A 12,026-nucleotide genomic window follows, 5' to 3' on the forward strand; every position below is an offset into this window, starting at 1 on the left:
TGTTAACCTAAAAATCAAAAATACTAAATTTAAAACTGCCAAAAAATTTGTGGTGATCACTGTATAAAATCTAAGATTGTTCATCCCATATCTAGTTAAGAAAAATTATAGCTATAAATGCATAACCTTTTGCCTAACAGGCATTCAATAAAAGTTTTTTTAAATGAATATATTACTAAGAAAAAGAGATGTGAAGATTTAAGTATCTAAAACTAAAATATTAAAGTTTAAAACCTAAAAACTGAAAAAAAAGTGACAAGTCATGAGTAGCAAAGAATAAAATAAGTATAAGACAGATTAGAAATTAAATAATGGCAAAATTAGTAGTTGGGTTTTTGAAAGATATAAAAATTTAAACAATTGATAAATATAATTTAAAAAAGAGTGACTATAAAAGTTTTAGGACTAAGAATTTTAGAATAAAGAAATTAAAAATAAGAAAATTCTCATAATTATTTATTGATATAACTTATGACCAATTTACCATTTTGACTGTGTGACTATTTACAGAAATAAAAAATTCCAAAATGGATGCAGTAAGTTTAACAACATTTAACAAATGCTTACTACATACATGGAAGCTTCAGAAAATAAAAAAGAATAAAACAGTTCCTGCCCTCATAAAATTACCACTTTAATACAGAAGGCAGGTAAATGAACAGTTACAGGATTCAGGATACAGTATCCAACATTGCTGGTTCTTTAATATTTTGTTTTCTAGATTTAAGGAAACTTTTTTCTCTTTTCTCTTAAACTATAACTTAAAGCAATTTGATAAAAAAAAAATATATACCTTTGTGAATAAAGATGAAACAATTTCTTTTTCTCCCTACCTGATCTTGCAGAATTCAGAAACTAAGTGAGTAAATCTTATTTTCATGCAATAGTTATTTGGGTAAGTTCAGTAAGAATCTGTTCTCTTGCTATTAGGACACATTTGGAAACTTTGGTTATATTACCAAGGATCTGACTGAATATCATACTTGAGAATGATGCATAAAATCCAATATGACCAGGGGCACCTGAACTGATGGTTCAGTTGGTTAGGTGTCCAACTCTTAGATTCGGCTCAGATCATGATCTCACAGTTCATGAGATTAAACCCCATGTCGAGCTTTGCACTGACAGCACAGAACCTGCTTGGGATTCTCTCTTCTCTGTCTCTGCCTGCACCCCCTCAAAATAAATAAATAAACTTAAAAAAAAATCCAGTATGACCAGACAGCTTTACAATTCCAAGGCTGACCTAATTAGGAGCCAATATTTATAAAGCATCCCCTTGGAAAAACCAGTCTATACCGGGGATACAGGGTTCCCAGCCATACAAGTGAATCACAAAGGTCAGTTCCTGGCAGGCTTAGAAACCTCAGGATATCTTGGGAAGTTGGAAAAGAGAGGAATTCAAATAGGTCTAATAGGTATTATGTCTAAAGTCTGACGGTGAGTCCTTGGTTTGGCTTCCTAGCCTCCAGAGGCTTTTAAAACTTGAATCTGAGATTCTTTATGAAAACTTTTAGCAAGCAAACTCCAAAGACCTAGGTAAGCAAATACTATTCTTGTTGCACTTATGACCAAGTTTAATGAGACTAGCCTTATTTTGCAAACAAATTAGTATTACTTTATCTTTGATAGAAATAGGGGTGACTATAGTGAGAAAAAGGATGTTTCAGTAGGGAGCTAAATTCTAGTCCTAGCCATTGTCTTTAAGATTTTATTACTTACTTGTTACCTAGCCTGCATCTTGAATCCTTCTAGTTTCCTCCAGTATCGAGCTACCACTCTTCAAATTAGAGTTTCCAACTTTTCTCCCACCCTTCTGACTTTGAATTACTAAAACTTGAAACTGTCCTTTTCCCAAAGCCCTGCAAACTGAACCTGGACAATTTGATGTAAACTTGGCAAGAAATCACCACAACAACTCATGTATGGGCAAACTTTGTGCCTATTCCCGTGTGAGCCACTTAGAAAGTTCACCAGATCACCTGATGACATCACCAGAGACAATCAAAGTATAAACCAGGAAAATCTGTCATATTTCCAGTGCCTGTCTATATTTCATCTGAAGATGCTTCAAGTTCAGCATCTTAGAAAATCTTAACTGACTGCCTTCTGGACTACAAAACTGGTTCCAATCATTAACCTTTTTCTTATGTTTCCCTAGAAATGCTCAGGACAGAGACTGGTTCAGTGGGTTATGGGACAATCTACCAACTCAATTTATGGAATGTGAAATTTCTTGGAGAAGCTTCAGATAGAGTGGAGTGGGGGAGATGACATGGTTCAGGACATCCTACCCCCCAAATACAGCACCTTGGCCTTTTAAATATTTCAAGCTAAAGGAATCTAAAAAATGGTATGTGAAGGAAGGACCTTCTGACCTTCCCCTGAAGCATGTCATAGAACCCTCATTTGGAAGATACCCTCTCCTTATAATCTGGGGGGAAGGCACATCTTTATATCCAAGACAGAACAACACTAAGAAGAAGAATCTGAACAAATAGGCCTTACTACATTTCCCCGAGCTTACTATACTTACCTCATACACTTTGTCCTATCATCTTTCCACAACTTTCAACTTTTCATCAGACCTAGCATAAAAACACTTAGGTTTAACCATTTCTCAGTTCTTCATTTTCCTCTTAAGGGTACTGTGTCATGAAAATTTACATGAAATACATGTGCATGCTTTCCTCCTGTTAATCTGTCTTTGTCAGTTTAATTTTCAGACCCAGTCAGAGACGCTAAGAAGGTCAAGGAAAACTTTTCCTCCCCACAATAGTTAATTACAGAATAATGTGGAATATACACTAATGAAAGTATGTTCAATGTATTGAAGTAGAATGAGAAAGGAGTGATTGATATGGTCAAGATTGGTAAAGATATGAAGAAGGATTTTACCAAATAGGTGACAGCAGAGCATGCCTTTAAAGTATGATTAGGAATTTACTAGAAAGAGAACAAGAAAAGGAAATATTAAAGAATTTTTCCAAAACATCAAAAGTATAGAAGAGGTGGTGTGATACAATAAAAAAGCAGTGAACCTGAAGAAAAGGGACCTAGATAATAGTCCTGGTTAGTCCACTATTTACCTTAAGCAAATTAAACTCTCTGGACCTAATTTTTATTTTCTGTGAAATGAGGGAATCACATTAGAGAAGACTCCCAAACTTTAATGTAAATATAAATAAGGTCTAGGTAGGGCCTGAAATCCTTCTAATAATCACAGGTAATATGGATGCTGCTGCTCCACCGACCTACACTTTGAGTAGTAGGGCATTATATTATCTCTATTGGTTCCTTGTATCTTCAAAGTTTATTTCCAATAATTCTTCTAATATTTTGAAAATTTTCGGCCAATATGATTTTGAGAAAGATAAAACCAAAAAAGAAAGTTATAAGGCAAAAAAAGAAAATTATAAGGCGAAAGTACATTTAAATAATAATTTCCCCTTATGACTAAATAGTGTTTACTTTCTGAAAAATAAATATTTAATAAAGCCACTTTCACAGTTAACATGATAATATATCTTTCAAAATCCTTATAAAAGAATTTATTAGACATATGAATAAGCAATTTAAAGGTACAAGAAATGAGAAATACCAAAAAGTCAATTATAATCTACATAAAAGTGATATACAACTTGAAAATACAATGAAAAACAATCCCATTTTTAAATAATAAGAAAAAAAAACCAGTTAAATATTGAGACACCTATTTAACTTGGGAAGTCAGATATTCACTCAAAGAAAAGCAGAAGACTACAATGAAATATGAATAAATGGAGTCTTAGATGTAAAGGCTAAAGATAGTAAATAATACCACCCAATTTAATATGTAGATTTAATTCAATATACACTAAGGTTTCTGAGGACTACTTATAGAACTTGGTAAACTAAGTGAAATTCTTCTGGAAGAACAGAGAAAAAATAGATTTTTAAAGTTTTTAGGTTCAAATTATAATAAAGCAGTTTTCAAACCCATATGTGATATTGTGATTTATGATAAGAAATATATATTTGGTCTCCATCCCTTTTCTGGCAAAGAGCTCCTAAAACACTTGGAATTTCCTAAGGAAGGAGAGCCACAAGTGTGTCTTTTGTTATGTTAATGAGGCCACTATTGGAATCAGCCTCGGGTTGGAAACTGGTTGCCAAGACAACCATGTGACCTCCTAGGAGGGGAGAGGGGTTGGAAGTCGATTCAATCACCAATGGCAATGACTTCATCAATCATGCCTACATAATGAAGCCTTCCAAAAAACCCCAAAAGGACAGAGATCAGAACTTCCAGGTTGGTGAGGAGATGTGGGGAGAGTGGTACACTTGGAGAGGGCATGGAAACTGCACACTGTCTTCCCATACCTTCCTATGCATCTCTTCTGTCTGGGTGTCCCAAAGTTATACCGTTTTATAATCAACGGGTAATCTAGTAAATAAAAAGTCTCTCTGAGTTCTGTGAGCCACTCTAGCAAATTAATTGACTCAAGGAAGGGGCTGTTGGAACCTCAGATCTACCATTGTGGGACCCAAGGAATTTAACAAAAATCCCCTACCCCTGGACAGGCAGAGCAAGACTAACTCCATTTTGTGCTACATCCACCATCTCATGTATAACCCCCAATGACCTACTTATTGCTTAAGATACTCCCCCACCCTAGTCAAGCCACTGAGCACACCCTTACTGGAAACTGGCTCATATAGGAATGCGGAACCCCTAACCGCCAAAGAATGTAAACCCCGCCTTTTGCCCGCCAAACTTGCACGCCAATTCACTTGCACGCCAGAGTGATAGGCTAGTTCAAACAGTTACTATAGGGTAAATTGTAATTCAATTGGCCACCTGCATGTGGACTGGCATGACTATGCAACTTTCTGTGTGTGTTACAATCTCATTGGCCACTGGCCCCTATAAAACTGCTACGCCTTTTAACCTAGGGGTCCAAGTCCCTGCTCCGCTGTGTCGGGTATACTCGGGCCCAAGCTCGAGCTTGCAAATAAACCCTCGTGCGTTTGCATCGGTATCGGCTGCTTGATGGTCTCTCGGGTTCGAAATCGGGGGCATTACACCATTAGTTGCTCAGAAGCACAGACAACAACCAGGACTTTCAACTGGTGTCTGAAGTGGAGGAGAGAAGAGCAATCTTGTAGGGCTGTGCCCTTAATCTGTGAAACCTGAGGCTATCTCCTGGTAGATGGTGTCAGAATTGAGTCGAATTGTAGGTGTCTGAGAATTGCTTGGTCATGTGGGAAAAACCCACACATATCAGAACTGGCATCAAAATTGTTACTATATGCTAGGGATAAGGACAAGAATTGGAAAAAATGGAAATTCTAGAGACAGGTTGAAAATAGTGCAATAACTTAATATGTGTATGTGATAAACCAGACGTAAATACCATACCACAAAGGAAAAACAAACAATAAGAGTTCTGGGACAGATGGTTATCAGGATAGAGAAAAATTAATTTGGATCATTATATATTCCAAAGAGGTCAAATAATCAGGGGGAAAAATAAATGAAAATTGAGTAGTACATTTATGCCCTGATAAAGAACAGATGATTAAAAGAAATGAAAGTTCTCATAAGAGTCAAAATGGATATACCTGAATATATACAAATAAAAATCTCTAATGCATCAAATTCAGTTAAGTTTCAGGATACAAATCAACAAACAAAAATCAGCCATGATTGGAGAAATGTGGAGAAAGGGGGGCATTTGTGTACTAGTGGTAGTAATGTAAATTGGTACAGCCACCACGGAAAACAGTATGGAGGTTCCTCAAAAAATTAAAACTAGAATGATCCAGCAATTCCACTTTGGGTATTTATAAAGAAAATGAAAACATGAACTCAAAACAATATATACACCCCCATGTTCAATAGAGCATTATTTACAATAGTCAAGAAATGGAAACAACCTAAGTGTTTATGAACAGATAAATAGATAAAGAAGATGGGGCACCTGGGTGGCTTAGTCAGTTAAGCATCTGACTTTGACTCAGGTCATGATTGCATGGTTAGTGATTTCAAGCCCCCCATTGGGCTCTCTGCTGTCAGCGCAGAGCCCACTTCAGATCCTCTGTCTCCCTGTCACTCTGCCCCTCTCCATCATGCACGCTTGCACATTCTCTCAAAAATAAATAAACATTAAAAAAAAGTTGTGGTATATATATCCAATGGAATATTATTCAGTCATTAAAAAACAAGGGAATCTTGCCATTTGCGACAATATGGATGGAGCTTGAGGGCATTGTACTAAGTGAAAGAAGCCAGACAGAGAAAGGCAAATACCCTATGATTTCTGTTAGATATGTGGAGTCTTTGAAAAAGAAAAACCCCAAGTTCATAGACACAGTGGGCAGACTGGTCATTGCGAGAGGGGGAGATAGGGGTGGGAGGAATGGGGAAAGGAGGTCAACATGTATAAAGAAAACAAAATGCAGTTGATGTAAAACAGGCACAGAAATTTTGAATCATATTCAAAATACTGACATATATATATGTGTATATATATATATGTTTATATATGCTAATGTATAAGACAAGGGTATATTTTATATAAGGCATATAAAAACAGATACATAGCCATTATTTCTAGAATAATGAAAATAAAATCCAACATTCTAAATTTTAAGGTAAGACCCAAATATTACATATTTCTAGAAATTTCAATAAAAAATTAAAACCTCAAGAGCCAAGAAAAAAATTGGTCATATTTTTGTGTAATAGCAATGAACAATCTGTAAAGGAAATTAAGAAAACAATTAAATTTACAATAACATGAGAAAGAATAAAATGCTTAAGAATAAATTTAACCAAGGAGGCACAAGACTTGTGCACTGAAAACTATAAAACACTGCTGAAAGAAAATAAAGACACTCTAAATAAATGGAAAGATATTCCGTTTTCATGACTAGAAGACTTAATATTGTTCAGATGACAATACTTCCCAAAGTAATCTATAGATTCAATGCAGTGGAATCCATTTGGGGTGCCTGGCTGGCTCAGTTGGAGGAGCGTGCAACTTGATCTTGGGATCATGAGTTCTACCCACATGAGGTATAGAGATTGCTTAAATAAATAAAACTTTAAAAACACTAAAAATTAAATCTGAAGTGCCTTGGGGCATCTAGCTGGCTCAGTCCAGAGAACATGTGACTCTTGATCTCAGGGTCATGAGTTCAAGTCCTACATAGGGCCTACGTAGAGCTTACCTATTGGAAAAAAAAAAAAAAAATCCCCACTGCCTTTTTAGTGGTAATAGACAAACAGATCCTAAGATTCACATAGAATTATAAGAGATCCCAAATAGTCAAAATAATTTTAGAAAGAAGAACAAAGTTGGAGCACTCATACTTCCTGATTTCAAGACTTATCACAAAGTTACAGTAATGAAAACAGTGAGGTAGTGGCATCTGGGGAATAGAATTGAGAGTCCAAAATAAACTCATACAATTGATTTTCAACAAGTATGCTAAGAATGTTCAATAGAAAAAGAAGAATCTCTTCAGCAAATACTATGGGACAACTAAATACCTGCACATAGAAGAATGAAGTTGGATCCTTACCTCATATCATATATAAAAATTAGATGTGGTGGCTGGGTGGCTTAGTTAAGTATGTGAGGGTTGATCTCAGCTCAGGTCATGATCTCGTAGTTCATGAGATTGAGCCCCACATCAGGCTCTGTGCTGGCAGTGTAGAGACTGCTTCTCTGTCTCCTTTCTCTGCCCCTCCTACATGCATTCACACACTCTTTCTCAAAATAAATAAATAAACTTATTAAAAAATCATATAAAAACAGATGAAAACCCACACATAAGAGGCAAAACTATAAACCTTCTAGAGGAAAACATAAGGGGAAATCTTCATAACCTTTGATTTGGCAAAGGTTTCTTAGATATGACACCAAAAGCATAAACACCAAAAGAAGAGATAAATTTGGCTTCAACAAAATTAAAAACTTTGTGTATCAAAGGACACTATCAAAGAGTGAAAAGACAACCCACTGAATGGGCAAAAATAACTGCAAATCATTTATCTGATGAGGGTCTAGTATCCAAATATATAAAAGAATGCTTAAAACTCAACAACAAAGACAAACAACCCAATTTAAAAATGGGCAAAGTACTTGAGTAGACATTTCTCCAAAGAGGATATACAAATGGCCAATGAGTAGAGGAAAAGAAGTTCAATGCCATTAGTCATCAGAGAAACGCAAATGAAAATCACAATGAGGGGCGGCTGGCTGACTCAGTAGAGCAGGTGACTCTTGACCTCAAGGTTGTAAGTTCGAGCCCCACTTTGGATGTAGAGATGACTTAAAAATCTTTTTTTTCCCCAAGTTTATTTATTTATTTTTAGAGAGAAAAGGAGAGAGAGAATGAGTGGGAAGGGTCAGAGAGAGAGGGAGAGAAAGAATCCCAAGCAGGCTCCGTGCTGTCAGCACAGAGCCTGATGCAGGGCTCGAACTCATTAACCATGAGATCATCACCTGAGTTGAAGTCAAAAGTCAGATGCTTAACTGACTGAGCCATCCAGGTGCTCCCAAAAATAAAATCTTAAAAAAAAAAAAAGAAAGAAAACACAATGAGATACCACTTCACACCCACTAGGATGGCAATAGTGAAAAATAAAAAATACCCAAGAAGTATTAAGTGTTGGCAAGCACGTGGAGAAATTGGAATTGTCATGCATTGCAGGTAGGACTGTAAAATGGTAGAGCCACTGTGGAGAATAGTTTGGCAGTTCCTTAATAAAGCTAAACACAGAATTACCATATGACCCTGTGATTCCACATCTAGGTATATACTTGAAAGAATCGAAAATAGGTGTTCAACAAAAATTTGTAAATGAATGTTCATACAACACTATTCATAATAGCCAAAAAGTGGAAACAATTCAAATGTCCACCAACAGATGAATAGATAAGCAAAATGTATTCATACAACTGAATATTATTTAGCCATAAAAAATAAAGTATTGATATATGCTACAATAGAATGAACTTTGAAAACATCATGCTAAGTAAAAGTAGCCAGACACAAAACGTCACGTGTTGTATGATTCCATTTATATGAAAGATTCAGAACAGATGAATCCATAGAGTCAGAAAGCAGATTAGTCTTTGCCAGGGACTGTGGGTAGGAGAGAACAGGGAGTGACTGCTTACTAGGTACAGGGTTTTTTTGGGGGGTTGATGAAAACATTCTGGAACTAGATAGTTGTGATGATCACCTAACATTATGAATGTATTAAATGCCAATGAATTGTACACTTCGGTGAATTGTACGTTTTTCCACAAAATTTAAAAATTATTTTTAATTAAAATATTTTGCATGATGATTAAATATAATAAAATCTCATATCAGGAAAGGCAACGGAAAAGTAAAACTGTAGTAAAGATAACTGATAAGAGGTTAACATCTGATTTATTTATAAAGATTTGACACAAAGATACAGGATCAAACTCCAAAGCTGTCAGGCTAAGTGGTCAAATGGATGCACAGATTATATACCAACAAATAATTATAGTAAAATTCCTCATATAAAAATGGAGAGGCCACCAGAAAGTAAATGCTTATTAAAAAATATTTAAGGAATCATTATATTCTAAATGCCTTAGAGTTAAAAAGCCAATGTGGCCAGGCCATACAGAAATAAATTTAAACATGTCCAATGACACTGTGAAACTGTTCTACAGAACAGTCTGAAAATATGTAATAGGAACTATAAAACTGGTCAAGTACTTTGACCTAGTAATTTCAGTTTGGGAACTACTTTTAAAGGAATACACTTGGGGTGCCCAAGTGGGTCAGTCGTTTAAGTGTCCGACTCTTGATTTTGGCTCAGGTCATGATCTCACAGTCAGTGAGTTTCAGCCCCACACCAGTTCTGCACTGACATGGGGGAGCATACTTGGGATTCTGGGTCTCCCTCTTTCTGCCTCTCCCCCTCACAATCTCCCTCTCTTTCTCTCTCTTTCTCTCTCTCTCAAAAATAAATAAATAAACTTAAAAAAAATAAAGGAACACAAAAGTGTAAGCAGGAAATAATTTGAAAAAAAGGTACTCATAGTCATGACAACTAACATGAGAAAATATGAAATACTTTAAATAACCAATAAAAGAGTAGAGCTAACTGAACTATTATTATTGCCTAAACACAATCGAATATATGCATGTGTCTATATGTGTGTATATATGTATATGTCTATTTAAAATGACAACTGTGTAACTATTTGATAGGTTAAAATGTATGTAAAGATAATGCCAATGTAAATCACAAAACAGTGCTCCCAATGATTTCAACTTTATATATACACTGAAAAGAATTTGGAGTAAGAGTTTAAGACTCAACAGGCTCTTTTAAAGAAGTTGTAGAGAATAATAATTTCCTGGCAATTATTTCCAATCACATTCTTTATCCAAATATCATTAAAAAAATACAGGTATGGCAATGATAAAAGGTTTTATAGGGTAAACTATAAGTTTAGTAGAAAGTATTAAGTGAATTAAGATATTGAATTAAGATACTTTGTTTTGTCCTTACTATACACCTCTTTCTGGTAAGGTAGAAGTTTTCAGGCCAATTCTTCAAGATTTTGAGAAAAAAAAATTTCAATATATTTAAAACATTAGCCACATTTATTTAATAAAAATGTTTTTCATATGATACTTCAGTAGACATACAAGGATACACTTTAAAATATCAAGGAAGGAAAGTCAGTTAAATGGATGCAAAGTATATCTTCATATAGATGAAGAAATATGAACTGCCAGAAGACCAATTAAAAATACTCTGAAGAGATTTAAAAAATGTAACGTTGCAGTCCTCACTGTATGAGCAACCTGCGCACAAATAACTGTGCAACACTGCTCTGAATAGTTGTTGCCATAGAAGCCATCATGGAAAGCAAACAAAGGCAAACTGCAGCTTGTAGACATTGTCTGTTCAGACCCTTCCACGTCTGAACAGACAGAATGTCTACAAGCTGCAGTTTGCCTTTGTTTTTATGAATCCTTCATTGCAGCACAGTAGAGAATATTGAAAGGAGTTAACATGTCTACTAAGAGGGGATGAGTTCAATAAAATACTACAAACATGTATAATGGAACATGATACAGCCATTAGTTGAAGTAAATTTTTATATACAGGTATGGAATATACTCCAAAATATACTGTTAAGGAAAAATAAAAATAAACAACAACAACAACAAAAGAAGTTGAAGGGAAAAAGCTTTGTAAAGCAGAAGCAGTGAAAAGTGTAGTTTAAGGGAACTGACCTAAGAGACACTGTCTGGTCCAAACCCTCTCGACTACCAGAATTTTTCTTATATTTCCTAAGAATCTGCCAATTAGAGAGTTATACAAATTAAAAGGTATTGTCCACCTATCAAAATTGATACCTCTGAGATAATTAAGGAGTGATATTTTAGTACACATTACTATGAATTTGTTCAATTTCTTTCACTTTTCTCCTAATACCTAAATGAAGCAAATTGCAATGGAAAGGAATGCAAAAGGAAGGAGCATTGAGCCTTCTATTATGGAAGTCCCTAGGTCTTTATATCTCCCAGAATCCATTTTTCAAAACTATTTATCTTCTCCTCCTAGTCAAACTTTTAATTCATTAGCCTAACAAAATATATCTTTTCTCACTTCTCCAAAAATTTTTTAGTTATAAGAACTAATAGCATTTTTAAAATGTCAACTCACCTGAAGTTTATTATTTAATAGTGGAGAACGTGAGAAGATTTTTAAAGACTTCTTTAAAATATCTCTATCCAGACTCAGTAGATTGAGCCTCTGACTCTTTTTTTTTTTTATGTTTATTTTTGAGAGAGAGAGAGAGCACATGCGTGCACGTGTGCGCAAGACAGAGAGAGAGTGGGAGAGGGGCAAAGAAAGGTGGACAGAGGATCTGAAGCAGGTTCCACACCGACAGCAGAGAACCTGATGCAGGGCCTGAACTCAGGAGCCTTGAGATCATGACCTGAACCAAAGTTGAATGTTTAACCAACTG

The 12,026-nt window shown here is 35.2% G+C and overlaps 1 protein-coding gene across 4 annotated transcripts in view; it reads right to left on the reverse strand.

The window, feature by feature from the left end:
* GOLM2 (golgi membrane protein 2) overlaps positions 1 to 12,026 on the reverse strand; it is a 104,495-nt gene that overhangs the window by 27,144 nt on the left and 65,325 nt on the right. The window lies entirely within an intron of this gene.

This window comes from Panthera leo, chromosome B3 (assembly GCF_018350215.1).
Source record: "Panthera leo isolate Ple1 chromosome B3, P.leo_Ple1_pat1.1, whole genome shotgun sequence".
Taxonomy (NCBI): domain Eukaryota; kingdom Metazoa; phylum Chordata; class Mammalia; order Carnivora; family Felidae; genus Panthera; species Panthera leo.